The 23,396-nt window shown below is 47.1% G+C and overlaps 1 long non-coding RNA gene across 1 annotated transcript; it reads left to right on the plus strand.

Moving 5' to 3' along the window:
* The first annotated feature begins 1,503 nt into the window (after positions 1–1,503).
* LOC135183649 (uncharacterized) lies at positions 1,504–16,901 on the plus strand. Its single transcript, XR_010305633.1, has 3 exons — positions 1,504–1,554; positions 5,822–5,900; positions 16,305–16,901. It is a non-coding gene; the product is annotated as an uncharacterized LOC135183649 (long non-coding RNA).
* The last annotated feature ends 6,495 nt before the right edge of the window (positions 16,902–23,396 follow it).

Consider the following 23,396-nt stretch of genomic DNA (forward strand, 5'->3'; position numbering starts at 1 on the left):
CTGTGCTGGTCCCTTCCCTGGCAGCCTGTGATATCTCTGATGGCTGGCTGAGCTGGTGCCATCTTTGCAGGGTTGCTGTTAAACTTCTCACATGGTACATGGCCATAGAATCATAGAATCATAGTATCATAGAATCAAGCAGGTTGGAAGAGACCTCCAAGCTCAGCCACTCCAACCTAGCACCCAGCCCTGGCCAATCAACCAGACCATGGCACTAAGTGCCTCATCCAGGCTTGGCTTCAACACCTCCAAGCACGGTGACTCCACCACCTCCCTGGGCAGCCCATTCCAATGCCAATCACTCTCTCTGCCAGGAACTTCCTCCTAACATCCAGCCTAGATCTCCCCTGGCCCAACTTAAGACTGTGTCCCCTTGTTCTGTTGCTGGTTGTCTGGGAGAAGAGGCCAACCCCCACCTGGCTACATCCTCCCTTCAGGTAGTTGTAGCCAGCAATGAGCTCTGCTCTGAGCCTCCTCTTCTGCAGGCTGCACACCCCCAGCTCCCTCAGCCTCTCCTCATAGGGTTTGTGTTCCAGGCCCCTCCCCAGCCTTGCTGCCCTTCTCTGGACATGTTCCAGCACCTCAACATCTCTCTTGAATTGAGGAGCCCAGAACTGGACACAGTAATGTGTAGAAAGCACCACTTTTGGAGCACTTTGGGTCCTTCCTAAGTGAAACCTGTTGCAAGTTTAAGCCTGGCATTGACAGGGTAAGGAGAACAGCTGTGATGTTCCTCTAAAGCTAAATGTTGCTGGTTTTGCATAATCTGCAAAAATCTGTTGTCAGGAGGAGAACTCCAGCTGGCTCTCTGCCACCTTCCCCCTCCCCAGAGCGTGCCGTGGGAGCAGGAGCATCATCTGCAGAGCGGAAGGTCTGTCTCTGACACCGAGGTGCCAGCCTAATACAGGAAAAGCAAAATGAAATCTAGGGCTGTTTTAGCAACTTGCAGTTCCTCTTGCACGGTGGCTGCCGAAGGAGGAACAAAGGGAGAGATGCAGCTTCCAGGTCTGTGCTGCTGCAGGGTTAGTGGGAGGCGCGATGGGAACAGGGGGGCTGCGTGCCTGCTGCGTGCCACGGCGTTAGCATATGCACGCCACAATCTTCTTAATACCCATGGCAAATCCTGCTGGCTGCTACAAGCTCTGCTCTGAATGTTAGGCTTGTTTGCCTTCTGTTTTTTAAGCTTATAAACACTTTGGGGCTGAAATTCCCACAGAAGGTGACAAGAGCTATGTGAACCCACTGCAATGGTCTGTTTAAATGAGATTATCTTGGGCAAGTGGGGCAAAGGATGGGGCAGAATGGCTGGCAGCTGAGTGGGTCAGCTTTCGGGCTGCACTTACTCCAGATTTGTGTGTTTCTAGCAGCACAGCTCTGTTGAATTTGGTGAGGATTTATGGCAAGCAGATGAGGAGCAGTTGACAACAATTGTGAGTGATTGACAGGTTGATGTTGCTCATCTATTTAAATCCACGGGTCAAGAACTCTTGTTTACACCTGAGCTCTTGTTTTCAGTGGGATGCTGCTACTGCTCGTGGAGGCTGAGGATCTGATGTGAGTTTTTCAGGATTATGTCCATTACTGTCCCTTTTGTGATGTCATAAAATGTTCTTATGCTCTGAGAAAATGACATTCTGATGGAAGCTGCAAGCAAGCAGGTGATCAGGCTCTTTGTTCCTGGGGACTGCACTTCTGTCTTTGGTGGAATAAATGAGGGATTAAAAAGAATCTCAGTCTGGAACCCTTGCCATAGTGAGGGGGACACTTGATTATTAGTTTTAGTTAGCACAGAAAGAAATAGGATGCTAATATCTGCATCTAATTTACATCTTGGACCAAAATGCTCTTGGTTTCAAGAAATGTTTTACTGCAATACAAGCTGAGAAAAAAAGATGAGAGAGGAAGGTATGCTCATCCAGCCAGGAGGTAAAGAAACTGGGTTGGAATTTTGTGGTGCAGTAAATATAAATACAATCATAGAATCAACCAGGTTGGAAGAGACCTCCAAGATCATCCATAAGAAGGGTTCAAAATCCCATAAGAAGGGTTCAAAATCCCATAAGAAGGGTTCAAAATCCCATAAGAAGGGTTCAAAATCCCATAGGAAGGATTCAGAAGCATTTAAACTCACTGAAAAGATTGATCTAAACCACATTTTACTGTTGCTCATCTCTATCAATACCAAAGTTCCTGATATAGGCTAAGTTTGGTGGGTGTGATCTTTTTTCTGTGTGTGTCCATGTGCAAATGCTAGGTTTGTGGCTTGAAGAGGAGGAGGAGAGGTGTTGTTTCCCAAGATAGGCCAAGGAAGTGCCTTTCCCTGACATATGGGCCACTCAGTGCTATGCTCCAGAGTTAAGGCTTCCCAATTCATGCCCATGGCCATGTCCCTGCAGACGAGGCTGGGCTTCACTTCCCTGCACAGTCACTGCTCATGGGGCTCTCAGAACAAGGGGACACAGCCTCAAGTTGTGCTGGGGGAAGTATAGGCTGGATGTTAGGAGGAAGTTGTTGGCAGAGAGAGTGATTGGCATTGGAATGGGCTGCCTAGGGAGGTGGTGGAGTCACCATCCCTGGAGGTGTTCAAGCAAAGCCTGGCTGGGGCACTTAGTGCCATGGTCTGGTTGGCTGTATAGGTCTGGGTGCTAGGTTGGAGTGGATGATCTTGGAGGTCTCTTCCAACCTGCTTGATTCTATTCTAAGAAAAGGAGGCAACTGGAAAAATGCTATGTGAATACCAAAGGTGGAGCCTACTTTTATCTTATCTGAAATAACAGTGAATCCCTTCTTTTATTTACATCCCTTTATCTACACAATGTGCACATACATCTCTGCTTAGAGATTGCTTGGTCTGGATTGGGAGGAGACTAACAGCCAAATTTCCCCCTGAATCTGTGCATTCTTCTGGAGGTGATGCTCGCAGCCTGTTTTATTTGTTGCCAAAATGTATATTTAATCTGATAGAAACATGCATTGCTGCCTTTATTTCTTCTTTTTGCTTTTATACCTGACTGATTTCCCTCCTTTGGGCTGTTTATCCTTCAAATGTGTATTAAAGGGATGAGGGAAATATTTACTGAGCTGTTAAAGAATGGGCCATAATCAGGTAAAAGTGCTTTGCCCAGGGAGGATGGGGAATTTACATTTCAGTAGGTTTCCTAGTAAATCACTGGTGGGAATTGAAGGTGTGAATTACACCTGCCTGTGTACTGTGGGATGCTTGGAAAGAGATCCTGCCACAAGTGGGGGTTTGGAGGAACTGAGTGTTTAGTGGTGCAAGCAGAGTCTAGTTCTGAGATCCCCAGTTCAGGAAAGACAGGGAAATACCAGAAAGAGTCCAGCTGAAGCTACAAAGATGCTGAGGAGTCTGGAGCACCTCTGAGGAGGAAAGGCTGAGAGCCCTGGAGCTGTTTAGCCTGGAGAAGAGAAGGCTGAGAGGAGATCTGCTCAGTGCTGATCAACATCTAAAAGGCAGGGGTCAAGAGGATGGGACCAGACTCTGTTCAGTGGTGTCCAGTGACAGGATGCAGAGGTAACAGGCACAAACTGGAACCCAGGAGGTTGCGTCTGAACATGAGGGAAAACTTCTTTGCAGTGACATGGGGAACATGGGGAAAAAAACTTTGTTGCCTATAACTACCTGAAGAGACATTGTGGAGAGGCTGCTGCTGGGCTCTGTTCACAGGGAATTGGAGACAGAACAAGGGGGAATGGCCTCAAGCTGAGGCTGGGGAGGTTTAGATTGGACCTTAGGAAAAAGTTTTTCATGGAGAGAGTGGCCAGGGACTGGAATGAGCTGCCCAAGGAGGTGGTGGAGTCACCCAGGCTGGATGTGTTTAAGGGTGGTTTAGGTGTGGTAGTTGGGGCTATGGTTTTAATCTTGCAGAGTAGGGATATAGGTGGGACTTGGTGATCCTGAGGGGCTTTGCCAACCTGGATGTTTCTGTGATTCTGGAGCCCTGGCCCAGGCTGTCCAGAGAGGTTGTGGAGTCTCCTGCTCTGAAGAGATTCCAAACCCAGCTGGACGTTACAATCCTGGGCAAGCTGCTGTTGGCAACCCTGCTTTAGCAGGGAGGTTGGACTAAATGACTTCCAGAAGTCCCTTCTAATCCCCACCACGCTGGAATTCTGTGTGTGATTCTGCATTTTCTACCCAGGCATTTTAGCTTGAATGATCATATTATGACACAATTGCATATCCTTAGTATATCATAATTCTGTTACTATTGTAAGACTACAATGAACTTTCCATCACTGTATCACTACATCCAGTGTAATAATGCATCAATGACCCATTTATAGACTGCTTTAAAATCTAAGAGCAAATTACTCTCCCAGAGTTTGAAAGGGAAGCAGATGCCTGAGTTATGCTGAAGGGCAGTCACCCCCTTTATGGATGAGAAAAAAAGAAGTGAAAGAAATAAGCAAAGTCTTCAGCTCTAAATCCAACCCAATGCCAAGACACAGACAATAACCAGGGGCTGATTTTTCTTTTTTTTTTTTTTTAATGTTGCTTTTTTTTTGCCAAAATGTTCACAGGCTCACAGGATGGCAGGGGTTGGAAGAGACCCAAGGAGATCATCAAGTCCAACCCCCCACCTGCCACAGCAGGACCATACAATCCAGCTCAGGTCACACAGCAACACATCCAGACAGGTCTTGAAAGGCTCCAGAGAAGGAGACTCCACAACCTCTCTGGGCAGCCTGTGCCAGTGCTCTGGGACCCTGACAGGAAAGAAGTTCCCCCTTGTGTTGAGCTGGAACCTCCTGTGCTGCAGCTTCCATCCATTGCTGCTTGTCCTATCCCAGGGAGCAGTGAGCAGAGCCTGTCCCCCCCCAGTCCTGACCCCCAGCCCTCAGATATTGATAAACACTGATTCAATCCCCTCTGTCTTTTTTTTTCTCCAGACTAAGCAGCCCCAGGTCCCTCAGCCTCTCCTTACCAGGCAGTGCTCCAGTCTCCTAATCATCCTTGTAGCCCTCTACTGGCTCCTCTCCAGCAGATCCCTGTCCCTCTTCAATTGGGGAGCCCAAAACTGAAGGCAGGATTAAAGATGAGGTCTCACTAGGGCAGAGTAGAGGGGGAGGAGAACCTCCCTTGATCTGCTGGACACACTCTTCCCAACACACCCCAGGACCCATTGGCCTTCTTGGCCACAAGGGCACATTGCTGTGCCATGGGTAACTTGTTTGTCACCAGCACTCCCAGGTCTCTCTCCACAGGGCTGCTCTCCAGCAGATCACCTCCCAGCCTGTACTGGTGCAGTTCATTATTCCTCCCCAGATGCAGGACTCTGCACTTGTCCTTGTTGAACCTCATCTGGTTCCTCTGTGCCCAGGTCTGTCTGTCCAGGTCTCTGGATGGCCACACAGCCCTCAGCTGGATCAGCCAAGCCTCCCAGCTTGGTGTCAGCAGCAACCTTGCTGAGCAGACTCTGTCTGTCTGTGCCCTCATCAATGTCATTGTTGAAGATGTTGAACAGGACTGGCCTCAGCACTGTTCCTTGGGGGACACCACTGGTTACACTCTCCAGCTGGACCTGGCACCATTGATCACCACTCTTTGAATTCTATCTTGTAAGCAGTTCCTAACCCACCTCACTGCCTACTCTCCCATCCCACACTTCCTGAGCTTGCTCGCTAGAATATAGTGGGAGACTCTGTCAAAGGCCTTGCTAAGGGCAAGGTAGACTACATCCACTGCTCTCTCTGAATCTACCCATTCAGTTATGGCATCACAGAATGCTATCAGGTTAGTCAAACCTGACTTCCCCTTGGTAAATCCATGCTGCCTACTCCTGATAACCTTCTTCTCTTCCAGGTGCCTTGAGATGCCCTCCAACAGGAGCCACTCCATCATTTCTCCAGGGATGGAGGTGAAGCTGCCATGTTGTGCTCAGGTATCTCATGTTTCAAACAGTAAGACTGAGGGCTGCTTGTTTTGTTCTTCAGTCAGAAATTTAACTGAAACTGCTCAGCATAAGCATGCAATTAAGATTAACAATTTCTGTTCTGCCTGCTCTACACTCCCAGAATGTGGAGGTTATGATTCTCATTTGCAAATAATTTCAGCATTTCTTCCTATCTGGGAGGCTGGGAAGGATGGATCAAAACAAAATGTGCTTTCAAACAGATGCCTGCAAAACAATCAGCTCGTAAACAAAGTGACTCAGAAAGCAGAGCTCTTTAAAACATTCCTCTTATCTGCACTCCTTGCTAAACGTTTATTAGGAGCTGATAACGTAGCTCTTTAAATACAAACTCCTACTGTATCTCAAAACACTTGTAGAATACAAGGCTCCCCAGTTGAAGAGGGACAGGGATCCACTGGAGAGAGTCCAGCGAAGGGCTCCGAGGATGATGAGGGGACTGGAGAGCATGGCTTATGAGGAGAGGCTGAGAGACCTGGGGCTATTTAGACTGGAGAAGAGGAGACTGAGAGGGGATTTAACCAACATTTATCAATATCTGAGGGCTGGCCAGGAGCAGGGGGACAGGCTCTGCTCACTGCTCCCTGGGATAAGATAAGGAGCAATGGATGTAAGTTGCAGCAAAAGAGGTTCCGCCACAACACAAGGGGGAACTTCTTTCCTGGAAGGGTCCCAGAGCACTGGAACAGAGAGGATGTGGGGTCTTCACCTATGGAGGCTCTCAATGCCTGTCTGGATGTGCTCCTCTGTGATCTGTGTTAGAGAGGGTTGTCCTGCTGTAGCAGGGGGGTTGGACTCGATGATCTCCTTTGGTCCCTTCCAACCCCTAACATCCTGTGAGCCTGTGATACCTCTCAGTGCTTTTGTGTAATGATCTGAAACAACAGATTTTACAAGCATCTTTCACCACCTCTGAGCTAAAATCTTTCAACAGATTTTACAAGCATCTTTCACCATCTCTGAGCTAAAATCCTTCTTTTTCTTTTTCTTTTTTGATCAATTCTTACACCTACCACCTAAACTGCCCACAAAGTTGTTGTTAGGTTAAGCAACAAAGGATTGAAAGGCTGGAGGCAGAAAAAGCCTACATCCACTGTTGTTCCTTCCAATGGGCTGAGCTTGGCTAAGTGACTACAGCTTTCCCATTTATTTCACACATCTCAGATTGGTATCTGCTCGACTCATAACTGCTTCCCCCTGCCACCAGGCGAGCCCGGCGGAATTTACTGCAGTAAAATGCAGGCATGCTTCACGTAGCCTTAATTTGTTTTGAGATCCCATCTTTTATCTATGGAAACCTGCTCTCTCAGCAGGATGAACTTCTCTGTGAGGAAGCAAATTGGTTGTAACGTGGTGTGGGTCCCAGCATGCAACGCTTATTACGGCTCTCCCTTCCGACGCCTGGCAGGGACGGGTGGAGGAAAGAGTTAAAGCAGCCTTTAGCATCTCGTGTAATTATTCCTGGCCAATTGTCTTCAAGTGGAAACTCACAATTTGTTCCCACTTAGTTGGTTGGGGTGAATGAAGAGGATTCATTGCTTTTTTGCTGGCGTTTGGCTCTTTTGTTCGCGGTTTGGAGAGAACTGCAATCTCTTTTCTTGCTGCTGTTCCAGCTTTAGCCATGCTTGGTTAAGTCAATGCTCAGGCTGCTCCAGACTTGCATGCACTAAGCTGGGAGTAGGCAGAGAGGGTTTTTTTTTGTTGTTGTTTAGTGTTTTATTTCCCAGGTGAACACTAGCAGAGTATTTTTACAACCTTTCTGCTTTTGTTTTAGCCTGCTCCCCTTTCGACAGCTTCCCAATCTTTATGGGGTGGTTGTTGATCTGAAGCATGGTAAAGTTTTCACAAGAGACTGGGCCTTGAGTGCTGTGTCCAGTTCTGGGCCACTCAATTCAAGAGAGATGTTGAGGTGCTGGAAGGTGTCCAGAGAAGGGCAGCAAGGCTGGGGAGGGGCCTGGAACACAAACCCTATGAGGAGAGGCTGAGGGAGCTGGGGGTGTGCAGCCTGCAGAAGAGGAGGCTCAGAGCAGAGCTCATTGCTGGCTACAACTACCTGAAGGGAGGTTGTAGCCAGGTGGGGTTGGGCTCTTCTCCCAGACAACCAGCAATAGAACAAGGGGACACAGTCTCAAGTTGTGCCAGGGTAGGTCTAGGCTGGATGTTAGGAGGAAGTTGTTGTCAGAGAGAGTGATTGGCATTGGAATGGGCTGCCCAGGGAGGTGGTGGAGTCACCATCCCTGGAGGTGTTCAAGAACAGACTGGATGAGGCACTTGGTACCATGGTCTAGTTGACTGGATAGGACTGGGTGCTAGGTTGGAGTGGATGATCTTAGGGGTCTCTTCCAACGTGGTTGATTCTGTGATTAGAAACCAGACCACTGATATAAAAAATCAAACCCCTGAGGCATTGGAAGTTTCACTTAAACATGAGGAGGGACTTTTTTTTTTCCCTGTGAGGGTGACAGAGCACTGGAATAGGCTGCCCCAGGGAGTGTGGAGTCTCAAAACCCACCTGGATGTGTTCCTGTATGATCTGGTCTAGGAGATCTTGCTCTGGAATAGGGGACTGGATTGGATGAGCTTTTGAGATCCATTCCAGCCCCTAGCATCATAGAATTATGGATTGTGGAATCACAGAGTGGTTTAGGTTGGATGAGACCTCAAAGATCATCCTGTTTCAACCCCCTGTCATAGGCAGGGACACCTTCCATTGGAACAGGTCACTCAAGGCTTCAGCCAGTCTGGCCTTGAACACCTCCAGGGAGGTTGTGGAGCACAGAAGCACCCAGTGTGATCTTTGATCACACTGGGTGCTTCTGTGCTCCACAACCTCCCTGGGCAGCCTGTGCCAGTGTCTCACCACCCTCACTGCAAAAAACCCTTTTGAACATCCACTTTCAATCTCCCCTCTGCCAGTTCAAACCCATTCCTCCTCATCCTGCCATTACAAGACCTTGTCAATAGTCCCTCCCCAGCCTTCCTGTAGCCCCCTTCAGAGACTGCAAGGCCACTCCAAGGTCTCCTGGAAGCTTTCTCTTCTCCAGGCAGCAGAGCCCCAACTCTCTCAGCCTGTTCTCATAACACTGCTACTAGAGCCCTGGCATTCTGTGCTTCTATATAGGCACAGGGTAATAAAATAGGTGTGCCAACATTCACTGTATGAACCAGCACCCAGGTGCCTGTTTGTAGGTGGGTTAGCTTTGATGAGTGGGGTGCCTGCAGCTCCAATGGAATAAGCATGGATTGTGTTTTCATGGGAGAGATCCCAGAGAATGTAGTGACTGAAGGGTTATTTTTTTCATGGAGTGAAGAGGTTTTTTGCACACCAATCCTGATAAAGTGACTGTGACAGATGGGGATTCTCTTTCAAATGTGGCTTAAAGAAATTAAATTCAAGGTGGTTTAAGAACTGCTTAAGAATTGTTGAAGGCAACTTAAAGGAAGAAGAAAAAAAATCAAAAAGCAGAGCAGAACACCTTGAAGTCTGCTTTGTTTGCTCTTGCAAAGGCACCTCTGAAGATGAGGAGACAGCTTCTTTCCCAGGCAGTCACAGGGACCTTTCCACCCAAGTGCAGTTTCCAAGGTAGAATCATAGAATCAGTCAGGGCTGGAAGACACCACAAGGAGCAGCCAGTTTCAACCCCTCTGCCATGCCCAGGGACACCCTACCCTAGAGCAGGCTGCACACAGCCTCAGCCAGCCTGGCCTTAAACACCTCCAGCCATGGGGCCTCAACCACCTCCCTGGGCAACCCATTCCAGCCTCTCACCACTCTCATGCTCAGCAACTTCCTCCTCACATCTACTCTGAATCTCCCCACCTCCAGTTTTGCTCCATTCCCCCCAGTCCTGTCACTCCCTGAGAGCCTAAAGAAATCCCTCCCCAGCTTTTTTTATAGCCCCCTTCAGACATTGGAAGGCCACAAGAAGGCCACCTGGGAGCCTCCTCTTCTGCAGCCTGCACAGCCCCAACTCTTTCAGTCTGTGCTCACAGCAGAGCTGCTGCAGCCCTCTGAGCATCCTCATGGCTCTTCTCTGGACACTCTCCAGCATCTCCACATCCTTCTTGTAATGGGGGCTCCAGAGCTGGATGCAATGCTCCAGGTGGCATTTTTAGTGTGCTGTGAAATCTGCCCAGTCATGCAAGCCCCTTTTAACCTAGAGCACAGTCATTTATTATCGTCTCAGGGAATCATGCTACTCGAGATAAACGTTGTTGGACTGGGGGCTGAATTATTACGTGTTTTCTAGGAGACTGACTAGCTGAGTTCTGCAAAAGCTGTGCTGTATGCCTTTTGAAAGCTTATTTGTGGGGCTGGGATCAATACAGGAGGGCTGAGCCCTTCCCATTGTAATTCTCAAGGCATCGATTTGTATCTGAGATTTAAAGGGGTCTCAATTTAGCAAGGCAAAAACAGCTGTGTTGGTCTAGCTTCATACTCACAGCCTATGAATTCTTCTTAATGAATACATCCTCTCAAAGACAGACTTAGTGTCCCTCTGAAGACATCTGAATCTTACTGTACAGCCCAGTGAAGTTGCTTAAAGCAGGGAGTGAAGCCTGAGATGGAGCAAAATTTGCCTCTCTTTTTTATGACAGGTGTATGCTACCTGCTCTGGACAAACTGCTTTGGCAGGAGGGTTGGACTAGGTGATCTCTAGAGATCCCTTCCTCCCCTCTACCACTGTGGGATTTTGTGATGGCTTAACACATAAAATGAAATTGCAAAGCTTCTGGGTGTTTTTGCTGCTCATGTTTCTACAAAGGAACACACAGAGACAAATATCCTGTTGTCTTGGGTTCAAATGCAAGTTCCCAGAGACTCTTATAAATTTGGTAGACCCAATGACAATTTATAGAATTTATAGAGTTTATAGAGTGCCCTCCCCTCCTCCCCCTCCTTTCCCCAAAAGACAGGGAGAGAGATAAAAGGTAGGGACACCCCAATAAATCAATCTCACTCGATTTGGAAGTTAAAAAGGAAAAGTTTAACAATAACTTAGAAAAAGGGATTGGAGGTAGGGGAGTTTACAAAGGATAAGGAAGGGAAAACAGCAAAATACAAAACAGGGATGGATACAACCCGAGTAGTGTGATGGTGTCTGCCTCGTGGCTGGTATGCAGTATCAGTGTGTGTGTGTGATCATGAAACGCAGGTAGAGGAGGAACGAGCAAGAGAGCGAGGAGCAGGAAGTGCTCCTCTTTTATACCGCAGGAAGTGGGGGGGAGTGGGCTAACCATCACCTGGAGTGTGGCCCACCCCTGAGGAGGGGCCGAGACCCCTAGGGTCAGGTTCAGGGTCACTCCCCCAGGAGTGTTAACCCTATACACCTGTGCTTGGAACCAGTGAGACTGCAGCCTGGTGAGGTCTTAAGTACTGTGTTCAGCTTTGGCTCCATCAATACAGGAAAGACATTGAAGTGATGAAGAAGGTCCAGGATCTAAAAGCTGTTACAAGGTCTAGAGAATCACAGAATATCAGGGGCTGGAAGGGACCTCAAAAGCTCATCTGGTCCATTCCTGCTGCCAGAGCAGGATCACCTAGAGCAGATCACACTGGAACACATCCAGGTGGCTCTTGAATATCTCCAGAGAGGGAGACTGCACAACACCTCTGGGCAGCCTGTTCCAGTGCTCTGTCACCCTCACAGGGAAAAAAATCTTCCTTAGGTTCACTTGGAACCTCCTGTGCCTCAACTTCCACCCACTGCCCCTTGTCCTGTCACTGAGCATCACAGAGAAGAAGCTGGCTCCATGCTCAGCTATTACTCTTCATGTAGCTGGGCTGCTCCCTAACACGAATGTCTTTATTTATAAAACATAGTGTTTCAGCTATTTTGTGTTATCCTGGGGTCAGTGCTTTCAATGTGATCTCTTGAAATTGCTGCTGTCAGCTGAGAGTTGGAAATACAGATCTATTTCTGTGTGTACCTTTCCATTCCCCTCTGTGCAGGCACATAGAGCTCTATCAGGTGCTGCTTCCAATGAAGTTTTAGTCCACTTCTTGCACTTTGTCTACCAGCCATCAGAAAATTAATCACTATGCAGAATTATTCACAGTACACTTTTAAAAGCTGCTTCTGTACCCCACTGCTAGCTGTGGAGTTTGAGATGCACTTCAGGCACAACCAATGTGTTGATACTTGCCTTTTCTGGTTGAATGGCTCAGTGCCTCTGGAGGGGTTTCTGGGGTTCATGTTCACAGGTATTAGTTGGAAATGTTAAAGTTTGGGAGGTGTCTAATAGGCACATCCATTGCTGGTTGTTTGAGCAGTTCTGTCATGAAAGACAGATTCAGGGGGAAAAAAAGGGAGATGTTGTTCAGGCTTTCTGGTAGTAACTTTCCTTCTCTGCAAGACTTGTGCATGTGCAACCATTCAGAGCAATCCCAAACTACCTTTCTTTGGACAGACTTGTCTATGTTGCCCATGGACTAGGCTTGAGATCTGTTTCCCTTCTGATCTGGAATTCAGGGAAAAAAAGTTTTAACAAGTTGAAGAAGTTCTGTGAAAAACATGAATTAATATTCCCAGGCTGTTGGCAAGTGAATCATAGAATCAAGCTGGTTGGAAGAGACTTCCAAGCTCAGCCAGTCCAGTCTAGAACCTAGTCCTAGACAGGCAACCAGACCATGGCACTAAGTGCCCCAGCCAGGTTTTGCTTCAACACCTCCAGGCACAGAGACTCCACTACCTCCCCAGGCAGCCCATTCCAATGCCAATCACTCTCTCTGCCATCAACTTCCTCCTCACATCCAGCCTAGACCTCCCCTGGCACAGCTTGAGGCTGTGTCCCCTTGTTCTATTGCTGCTTGCCTGGCAGAAGAGCCCAACCCCACCCGGCTACAGCCTCCCTTCAGGTAGCTGTAGCCAGCAATGAGGTCTGCCCTGAGCCTCCTCCTCTCCAGGCTGTGCAACCCCAGCTCCCTCAGCCTCTCCTCACAGGCTGAGTGGTACTTGAGGGCTGTTGTTTGCTACCAGCAGTGCTTTGTGTTTGCATAGTCCACTGGAATCAAAGACTCTGATAGATACTGGTTCAACTTCACTGTGTCTCAGGGTAATACCTAAATATTGTTGTGCTTAGTAATAAAATGGGCAAGTAGAGCCCTAGCACATAGAGGTGTTGTGTCCAGCACTCTGTAAAGCTGAAGTATCAGCAGGAAAAAGAGCTCAATCACCAATGCATCCTTTCCCTGCTGCACCCATATCAGTGGAATTGCAGCATTTCCAGCTTTGCAGGTGCACGCACCCATCCTTATGGTGCACTAGAATCCATCCTTATCCAAGGAGGCTAAGAACATTCTGGCCTGTACCAGATGCAGTGTGGCCAGGAGGCCTAAAGAAGTGATTGTGGCATTGTACTTGGCACTGGTGAGGCCACACTCTAAATGCTGCTTTCAGTTTTGGGGCCCTCACTACAAGAAGGACATTGAGGTGCTGGAATGTATTCAGAGAAGGAAAATGAAGCCAGTGAAGGGTCTAGAAAGTCTTATAAGGAGCAGCTGAGAGAACTGTGGTTGTACCTTGCTTTGTATAACTACCTAAAGCAGGTTCAGGCAAAGTGGGTGCCAATCTCTTTTCCCAGGTGACAAGTGGCAAGACACAGGTTGTGCCAGGGAAGGTTTAGGCTGGATATTAGGAACAATTTTATTCACTAGAAGAAGTGGTGGACTCTCTGTCCCTGGAAGTGTTAAGAAAACATGCAGATGTGGCATTTAGGGACATGGTTTAGTGGTGGGCTTGGCAGTGCTGGGTTAACAGCTGGATTTAACGATCCTGGATGTCTTCTCCAACCTTAGTGATTCTATGATTGCATGATCCTGATGTTCTGGAAACTGGCACCACCCATCCTGTTCCTCTAACTTCTCCCTTCTTCCACCACCTACCTGCAAGAGCTACCCTGCAGGAAGAAGCCTGGTCCTAGAGTCATGAGCATCCTTTCTTTGTGCAGCCACAGTCACTCAATGTGCTCTGCCAGCTCAAAGAAGCATGCTCTGCTCAACTGTGTGATTCAGGGTGGCATCCTGTAACCTAGTAACAGCAAAGCTGGGTGCCTTTTATTGTTGTTAATGCTTGCAGAATGATTTATTAATATGTATTTTAGATCTATTTGAACATCCTGTGTGCGTCACGCGAGAGTATTACGACCATCACATTGTGCTGTGCTACTTGGAGTGCACTCAGTGCTGGCTGCTTGATTTGCCTGATAACAATTGTTTTACTGGCAAGCATTTGTGGCCTGACTTTTCAATATGTGATGATTCCCCATGAAATGGTTGTATTCTGCATTTTGAGGGGGTTAGGCTTGACGTTTGGTTGTTGCTCTTCTATCATGTGCTCTTCAAAACCCACCTGGATGCGCTCCTGTGCAATCTGCCCTAAGTGAATCCCCCTGCCAGAACAGGTTGGACTTGGATGATATTTACCCTGCTACTCATCTCTGCTGGCCAATAGCAAGAAAACAACAGTTGAGCTGTTCCTTTTCTGTCAGCATGTTACTAACCTCCCATTCTGCTTGACACCATTCAGCTGCAAGCAACTGCTGCAGTTTTAGAAGTGTGGTAGATTTGTTTCTCCTGAGTAGTTTTTCCTCATTGGATTTCTATCTATGACCCATTTTGTGGGGAAGAGAGGAGGGAAAAGGCATTTTGGTTTCTGTTGATGTCCAAGGATAGGACAAGGGGCAGTGGGTGCAAGCTAGAGCAGAGGAGGTTCCACGTGAACAGAAGGAAAAGCTTTTTCACTGTGAGAGTGGTGGAGCTGTGGAATGGGCTGCCCAGAGAGGTTGTGGAGTCTCCTTCTCTGGAGCCATTCAAAACCCACCTGGCCACCTGTTATGGCAACAGAACAAGGGGACACGGTCTCAAGTTGTGCCAGGGGAGATCTAGGCTGGATGTGAGGAGTAAGTTCTTGACAGAGAGAGTAATGGGCATTGGAATGGGCTGCCCAGGGAGGTGGTGGAGTTGCCATGCCTGGAGGTGTTCAAGGAAAGCCTGGAGGAGGCACTCAGTGCCATGGTCTGGTTTATTGGACAGGGCTGGGTGCTAGGTTGGACTGGCTGAGCTTGGAGGTCTCTTCCACCCTGCTTGATTCTATGTTCCTGTGTGACCTACTCCAGATGATCCTGCTCCGGCAGGGGGGTTGAACTTGGATGATCTCTGAAGGTCCCTTCCAACTCCTAACATCCTGAGATTAGTGAGATGGTGATCACATATCCATCTCCATGTGTTGTGCCAGTTCAACATCTATTGGTATTTCCTCTGATTACCCTAGTGGAGAAAATACATTATCACCAAGTGGTCTTAAGTGGGAAGATTTTCTCAACAGAGCCTGGCGGTGCTAATCTACTGAGTTGTTGCAAAGTGTTAATATGCTCAATAATCAATATTTAATCAGAATTATGGAAGCAGCTGCTCGTGTGAGGGGTATTTAGTGGTTGGATTGGATCTTTGGCAATTGGTTGCTCAGTGTGTTTGATTATTTGTGTTCTTTTCTGCGTTGAGAGAGTGAATCTCCCCTCCCCACCCCCCTCCAAATCCCTAATCTTGATGAATCGTTCTGCAAACCAAACCAGCTCCTTTCTCTCTGCAGGCTCATGCAGCTCTTCTAAAATCTTGGGGGTTTTTTGCACTGTATTTAAAATTTGCTGTGGAGAAAAGATGGTTCAAGTCATGTTTCCCACCTTTCTTGGTGGTGAGTGACTGGAGGAGCTGGCTGTACAACAAAGTTCAGCTCTATTTGTCTTCCACCTGCGCAGCCAGCCAGAAGTGCTACTGAGAGCCGGGAAAAGTTCATTCTCTCTGGCAAGGTTACTCTCCTTGATGAGCATTAAAAGATAGCTTAAAGCCATTCACAATTATGACCTTGACTAGGAAAATGTAAGTTAATAAGGCTTCAACAAATTATGGTCTTTTTGGTCGATTTGCCTAGTGAACTGTTAATTGTAAAACTGAAAGACATTATGTTCGGCTTTCTCTATCACATCTTTTGTGTTTTAACAGTGACACTTCATTGAGTGCAATTAACAAAGCCTAGGAGATTTATTAACACACTTCTTCATGGCCAATGATCCATTCCACTTAAGACATAACACTGTAAAATGCACATTATCTCCTTTTGGCACTTACAATAATGCTTCATGAACTAGGAAGGCATATGTTAAAGCAGATAAAATAGCATTATTAGCTGACAAATCTTACAATTTATTAGACAGTTAATTTATCAGCTTAAAAGACACTTAAAACAGCTGTGCATTTAATGTCTTTTTAATGTATCCAGTAAAACTTGCATAATTGCCTGTAGTGCAATTTATTTTTAGCTATGTTGCAAAATGTCTGCATTTACTGTTTACATCTTCTTTAATTTTTCCTGCAAGGCTCATCACATCTAGGCACAAGCCCTAACAATGAGGGCAGATCACCAGATTAAAAAGGCTGCTTGGTACAAATGGCTGCCCATGGATGAACTATTCCAAAGGCCATGCTGAGCTGGACCAAAGAGTTCTTGTGTTTTATCTCCACCCCAAGGGCAAGGGGGAGGGGAAAACCCCAAGCCTGGGTGCCTGGATGGCAGTGTGGTCACGGGCTGGCAAGCACGGCCCATCAGAGACCTGCCATGTCTGCCTTGACTGGCATTAGCATTTGGAGCCCATTCGGAGCCACATGGCTGGGGTGTAAACTAAGCAGGCTCGGAGGCTGCCTTAGCAGAGGTGTTTCGCTTCGTAATTAAGGTAACTGCTCCCTGCAGATCAATCGCAGCAGACCTAAGTAGTGCCTGTGAAGGAAGTGGTGGAGAGGATACACATTTTAATGACTCCAATGCATAAATTGGCTGTGTTTGTTTATTGCTCTCTAATTTAATGGAACCTTTTTTGTTACATCTTCCTGGCTGTTGCTGCTTCCTCCCCCCTTCTTCTTTAACACACTGCAAGTAATGATTTCTGTGGGAACAAAGGGTGGTGCTTATTAAAAGAAAAAGTCAAACATTGCAGTTTCCATTAATTAAATGTCAGATTAGCTTAATCTTCCTATAAATATTGGACATAATCTATTTACAGAGCATAATCAGATCTGCTGGCACGTGGAGGTAGAAGCGCAGAAGAGCCATTCTTGCTCTTGCAGGACCTGGGCAGGTGTGGGAGGTTGTGCTAGTTTGAACCCAAACTGTCACAGAGGTGAGGTGGTTGGATCTGTCTGTGGCTCCTGACACAAAGCAGGAGGGGGGGGGAACAAAATGTGAGGAGTACAGGGGTATTTGGTAACTTTTCTGCAGTAATAAGTGACTCCTGTGAAAGGGAACAGAGCTCTTCTGGAGAGTTTCCAGGGTTCAGGAGTCTGAGAGTAGTCAAAAGGGACCTGGGGGTAGATAGTAGGCTGAAGATGAGCCAGCAGTGTGCCCAGGTGGCCAAGAGAGCCAATGGCATCCTGGCCTGGCTCAGGAGCAGTGTGGGCAGCAGGATGAGGAAGGTTCTTCTGCCCCTATACTCAACACTGGGCAGGCCACACCTTGAGTGCTGTGTCCAGTTCTGGGCTCCTCAAGTCAAGAGAGATGTTGAGGTGCTGGAAGGTGTCCAGAGAAGGGCAACAAGGCTGGGGAGGGGCCTGGAACACAGCCCTGTGAAGAGAGGCTGAGGGAGCTGGGGGTGTGCAGCCTGCAGCAGAGGAGGCTCAGGGCAGAGCTCATTGATGTCTACAACTACCTGAAGGGAGGCTGTAGCCAGGTGGGGTTGGGCTCTTCTGCCAGGCAAGCAGCAACAGAACAAGGGGACACAGCTTCAAGTTGGGTTGGGGGAGGTCTAGGCTGGATGTTAGGAGGAAGTTGTTGTCAGAGAGAGTGATTGGCATTGGAATGGGTTGCCCAGGGAGGTGGTGGAGTTGCTGTGCCTGGAGGTGTTGAAGCAAAGCCTGGCTGGGGCACTTAGTGCCATGGTCTGGTTGATTGGCTAGGACTTGGTGCTAGGTTGGACTGGCTGAGCTTGGAGATCTCTTCCAGCCTGGTTGATTCTGTGAATTTCCAATCTGTGGGCACTTTGGAGATGTGAAGGATTCACTAGCAGGGGCCAGTAAATAAAAAGAATAAAACTCTGTTTTGAAAGGGGCAGAAGAATAGAGGTAGGATTATCATCAAGCAGGGCAATCTTAATGATGTATCAGAGGATCCAAGGCTAAAGCCTCCTGAAATCCTTTCATCATGTCAGGATGCCCTTTGGTTTTGCTTCCAAATGTATCTATCCGCTCGGAACGATGCCATTTGACACCAGTTTACAGAGGTGTTGCCTATTTACAGCAGCAGCCTTAAAATCCTCATTAGCCTGTAAATTGCCATCAAAAACTTTTCCCATCAAGGCCTTACATTAGGAGTCTGGCAATGTGATAAATTACCCAAATGAGTGGATGTGAGGGGAAAAATGGATGAATTATTGAAGCTGAGAATAACAGAGGCGTGTGGACACCTATATTCATTACAAGAAAAGTGTATGTATTGCATTTAATTAAACCTAAACATGTAATAGTGCATTATTCATGCAGAGATAGGTATCTAATGAGAGCTGCTTCACACTTTGATTAGTGCAGCATTGTTGACTATTTTATTGCTGTACAGTAAATTGTTGGAGAGTTGTCCTGGTCCCAGTTACAGCTGAATTTTGATGACATCAGTGTTTTGGGTTTTTTTGGTGAGGAGTAACCTAGCTGGCAATTGGTAATATTTAAGTTACAGATCTCTTTATGAGTGTTTCTAAAGGCTGCTGCTGCAGAAGTAAGTTTTCCCTCACATCTCTTTTCCAGCAGAACATCATAGAATCAACCAGGCTTTTGAGGCCAGGCTGGCTGAGGCTGTGGGCAGCCTGCTCAAGGGTAGGGTGTCCCTGGGCATGGCAGGGGGGTTAGAACTGGCTGATCTTTGTGGTCCCCTCCAACCCTGACTGATTCTATGCAATAGGTTAATACATCCTTCATGGGATCGTTAACATATTAACCCAAAACTTCAACCTCCTTTGACATGGTGAGCTCATTGCCATAAGCTAATTACTTAGGCCCTGTGTCAGAGCCTGCAAATAGTTGGCTTTGCTGCCTTCTAACAGCATCTCATTTGAGATTACTTGTTAGAACAATATTGTTTAATTTCAAGGCAATTATGTCACACCTCCCTGTCTTATTAGGTGGGATCTGCCTTCCCCGCTGTGTGAGTTGCCTCTCCCAGACGTTATTCTCTTAGCAGTGATCTCTATAAAAACCTATTTTTCAAAGCCTACATTTGAGCAGGAGGTGCTGGCTGTAGAAGGAACACATCTGGTGTGGTGGGGAGCAGCCTGAGCATGCAAGTCCCTGTTGGTGCTGGAGCCTTCCAGGGGAAGGATGGTTGGGGACCGGCGGCGCTCTGAGCTCAGCACATGGGACTCTCCAAAGTGTTAGTTACTGCTACAGCTCTGCTTGCACTAAAACACCCGAGGAGAGCAGAAACAGCAGCTCTCCCCACGGGTTTTACAGGGAGCAATTAGAAAACCATATCCAGGGAGCTTTCCTTACAAAACATTGCTGGGAGCCTGCTGTACTGCAGAGTGTACACCACATTCCACCCTCTAAAATGGGAAAGAAACTCCTTCTACTTGCTTGTGAATTTAACCTGCCCTTGCAGAAGATGAACCTGTGGTTAAAGCTACTTTTGAATCATGTTTCCCCCCAATATCCTGAACATCAGAAACCAAATGTTTGCAGTGAAAAGGAAATTAATGGCCTAAATAATGAATATACTGAGGTATGGTCACTAAAGTCTATCTGCTGCTTTAGGGGCAATGGGTGGCAGCTGAGGCAGAGGAAGTTTCATTTAAGAATGAAGAGGATTTTTTTCCCTGTGAGGTTGACAGAGCACTGGAAGAGGCTGCCCAGGGGAATGTGGAGTTTCCTTCTCTGGAGGTATTCAAACCCTGCCTGGTTGTGTTCCTGTGTGATCTGCTGTAGATGATCCTGCTCTGGCAGGGGAGTTGGACTGGATGAGCTTTCAGAGTCCTTTCCAGCTGCTGATGTTCTGTGATTCTAATGACTTGGGACCATAGTCACTTAAATTTTCACAGTATTACCAAGGTTGGAAGAGACCTCATAGATCATCAAGTCCAACCCTTTAGCACAGAGCTCAAGGCCAGACCATGGCACCAAGTGCCACGTCCAGTCCTGCCTTGAACAGCTCCAGGGACGGCGACTCCACCACCTCCCCGGGCAGCCCATTCCAGTAGCCAATGATTCTCTCAGTGAAGAACTTTCTCCTCACCTCGAGCCTAAATTTCCCCTGACATAGCTTGAGGCTGTGTCCCCTTGTTCTGGTGCTGGCCACCTGAGAGAAGAGAGCAACCTCCTCCTGGCCACAACCACCCTCAGGTGTGGAATATCCCTGTTATGTATTTCTTAAATGTGAATGAAAATGAAAGATTAGCCTGCTCTGTGTGTAGCTGTTAGCTTCCATACTTAACAGGAGCAAGGAATGACCTAGAAGAGGTTGAATCACCTGAGATGTTCCAGGGAGCCTGAAGCATCTTGGTGCCCTGACCCACCCCTGCAGACAAGGGAGGACCTAGAGCAGGTCCCTCACCTGACCTTGTGTTCCAGCAATGTGCACTCAGGGAGCACTGAGCCCTCAAATCTATTTCTAAGAGTGTTGTTTTTGTTATGACCCAACAGGAAGCTGAAGCAACCATCTCAGAGCATCCTTTTTTTATATATATAGAAAAGGCTGTGTGGGAGGAGAGCTAGGGAAGCAGAGACACCATAATAGAAAATGACCACAAAGTCCTCATTTGCTTTCCTGGAGGATTTTTGTTTTCAAGTGAGCATGCAGGGAGATGTTTATCATTATACCTGGAAACTCCCACAGAAAACAAGGATCTTTCCAAAGTCCAAGGATAATGCCTTGGCAAGTGACATTTTTTCCCAGCTGCTCTTTTATTCTGACAGCTGGGATGCTTCACTGAAGCATGGATGTCCTGCATCCATGGCTTCATTCAATCATTTTGATTTCCAATCCAGTGAAAATTTGCACTTAAATTTGGGATTTAGATCTAGACTAGGAAATGTGAAGTAGAATTCTATTTATCTGAACCAGATGCAGGTATTTCAGCCTTTCATCATCAGATGCTCTAGTCCCCACAGCATCTCTCTAGCTTCCACTGAACTCTCTCTAGTAATTCCTTGTCCCCCTTGAATTAGGGAGCCCAGAACTGGACACATTGCTCCAGATATGGCTTCACTAGGGCAGAGTAGAGGAGAAGGAAAACCTTTCTTAACCTAATGATCACTCTCTTCTTAATGTACCCCAAAGACCTTTCCAGCTGTTATGATACCTTTGTACCAGCCTATGTGGTGATGGTGAAGGTGCAGCTTGCTGAAGAACCTGAGGAGAGCTTGCTGGAAAAAAGGGTTTTGCTGAGGATTTCTGTGCTCCTGGAGGGAGAATTTGCCTGACCTTTCTGGATCATCCACCCATAGAATTTCTATGCCTCTTCTCTCTTCTGATTTGCCATTGGAATGGGCAGCCCAGGGAGGTGGTGGAGTCACCATCCCTGGAGGTGCTCAAGAAAAGACTGGGCAAGGCACTTAGTGCCATGGTCTGGTTGACTGGATAGGGCTGGGTGCTAGGTTGGCCTGGATGATCTTGGAGGTCTCTTCCAACCTGCTTGTTTCTATGATTCTCTACAGTGAATTACTTCATTTAAGGCTCTTAATGGAAGTGTCTCTCATTTAATCTCTTTACGTTGTTGGCCTAGCATTTTACCATGGTAAACAATAGCAAAGTGTGGGGAAAAAATACTACAGTGAAAGATGAGATTTGGACCAAGAAAAATACATAGAATCAACCAGGTTGGAAGAGACCTCCAAGATCATCCAGTCCAACTCATCCCCCAGCCCTAAAAGACTCATTTGAAAATGTAGTGTCTGCAGCAGAGTATTTTTAGCATGTGTTTGGTATAAATTATTTAATCAGCATATACTGAGTTGCAAGGATATTGCTATTTAGGCATCTTGAGTTTGCAGCCTGTCCTCTGTGGGCTCAGGATTAACATAAGGGCACACACAATACGCTGAGGATTTGGGGCCATATAAGTAAGGCTGTCCAAACCTCCTTTGGGACAGAAGGAAGATTATTTTGGGTGGTAAATAAGCAGCATTTTAGGATTAAAAACACTCCTGATGAAGGTATTTGCATGTGGTGACTGATGGATTTGCATTTTTGCATTGCTTCTCAGTACATGCATAAGAGAGCTTGGTACATGGTGTTGTGTCATTCATCATAGAGTGGCTCAGATTGGAAGGGATCTCAGAGGTCATCTACTCCAACCTCTCCATGGTGGGTAGGGACACCTCTGAACTAGACTTGGCTGCTTGAGGCCTCATTCAATCTGGTCTTGAACACTCTCAGGGAGGAGGCATCCACAAACTTCTGGGTAGCCTATCCTGGAGTCTCACCACCCTCATTCTGAAGAACTTCTTCCTAAGATCCAGTCTAAGCTTCCTCTCCCTCAGCTTCAAACTCTTCCCTCTTGTCCTGTCTCCAGACACCCTTATGAGAAGTCCCTCTGCAGCTTTCCTGTAGGATCCCTTCAAGTACTGGAAAGCAGCTCTAAGGTCTGCCCAGAATCTTCTCTTCTCCAAGCTGAACATCCCCAGCTCCCTCACCCTATCCTCATAGCATCACTTTTGTGACCCTCCTCTGAACCCACTCCAACATCTTCCTGACAATTCTCATCCTGATTAAAATATCATACATTGCTATCAAGATGTTGACTTGATGCCATCAGCACATACTCTGGAGTGCTCACAGCTCTACTCTACTGGAGTCCTGACTCATAAATTCAACCAAGTTGGAAGAGACTCCCAAGCTCAGCCAGTCCAACCTAGCACCCAGCCCTAACCAATCAACTGGACCATGACACTAAGTGCCCCATTCAGACTCAAAAGCCCTTCCAAGCTGCAATACTGCAACTAAATATATAAGTACATAACCTACAGACCAGCAAAAAGGTCAAATTTCTGCCTTTTGGCTACAAACCTAGAAATGGCCCTTGATTTGCTGAAAATGTGACTGTGTCTTCACACAGATGCACTAATAAAGGAACAGGAGAGTCAAGGATGAGAAAGAAATCCTCTGCACTAAAAAGTGCTGCTTATGGAGGCTGGCAAAAATAAATACTTGTAGTGTGCTGGGAGAAAGATCTCTGAACCACAGGCAGGTATAATGTAAGTTGAGAGTCTGAATGTGCATAGTGTTTATTTATATCTTGGAAACATCAGGGGGTCTGCCTGGGTAAGGAACTGGGTGCTCTAGAGAGTGGGAAAAGACGCAGAGTCATTCTTCAAAGTGGTGGTGGTTTGGAAGTCAGAGGAAGGGAAGAGGTCTGCCTCCTGTGGAGAGAAAATATTTTCTTGCACCAGGTCAGTGATCTTCAAATGAAAAAAAAAAAACTAAAAAAAACTAATAA

This window comes from Pogoniulus pusillus, chromosome 19 (genome assembly GCF_015220805.1).
Source record: "Pogoniulus pusillus isolate bPogPus1 chromosome 19, bPogPus1.pri, whole genome shotgun sequence".
NCBI classification, from domain to species: Eukaryota; Metazoa; Chordata; class Aves; order Piciformes; family Lybiidae; genus Pogoniulus; species Pogoniulus pusillus.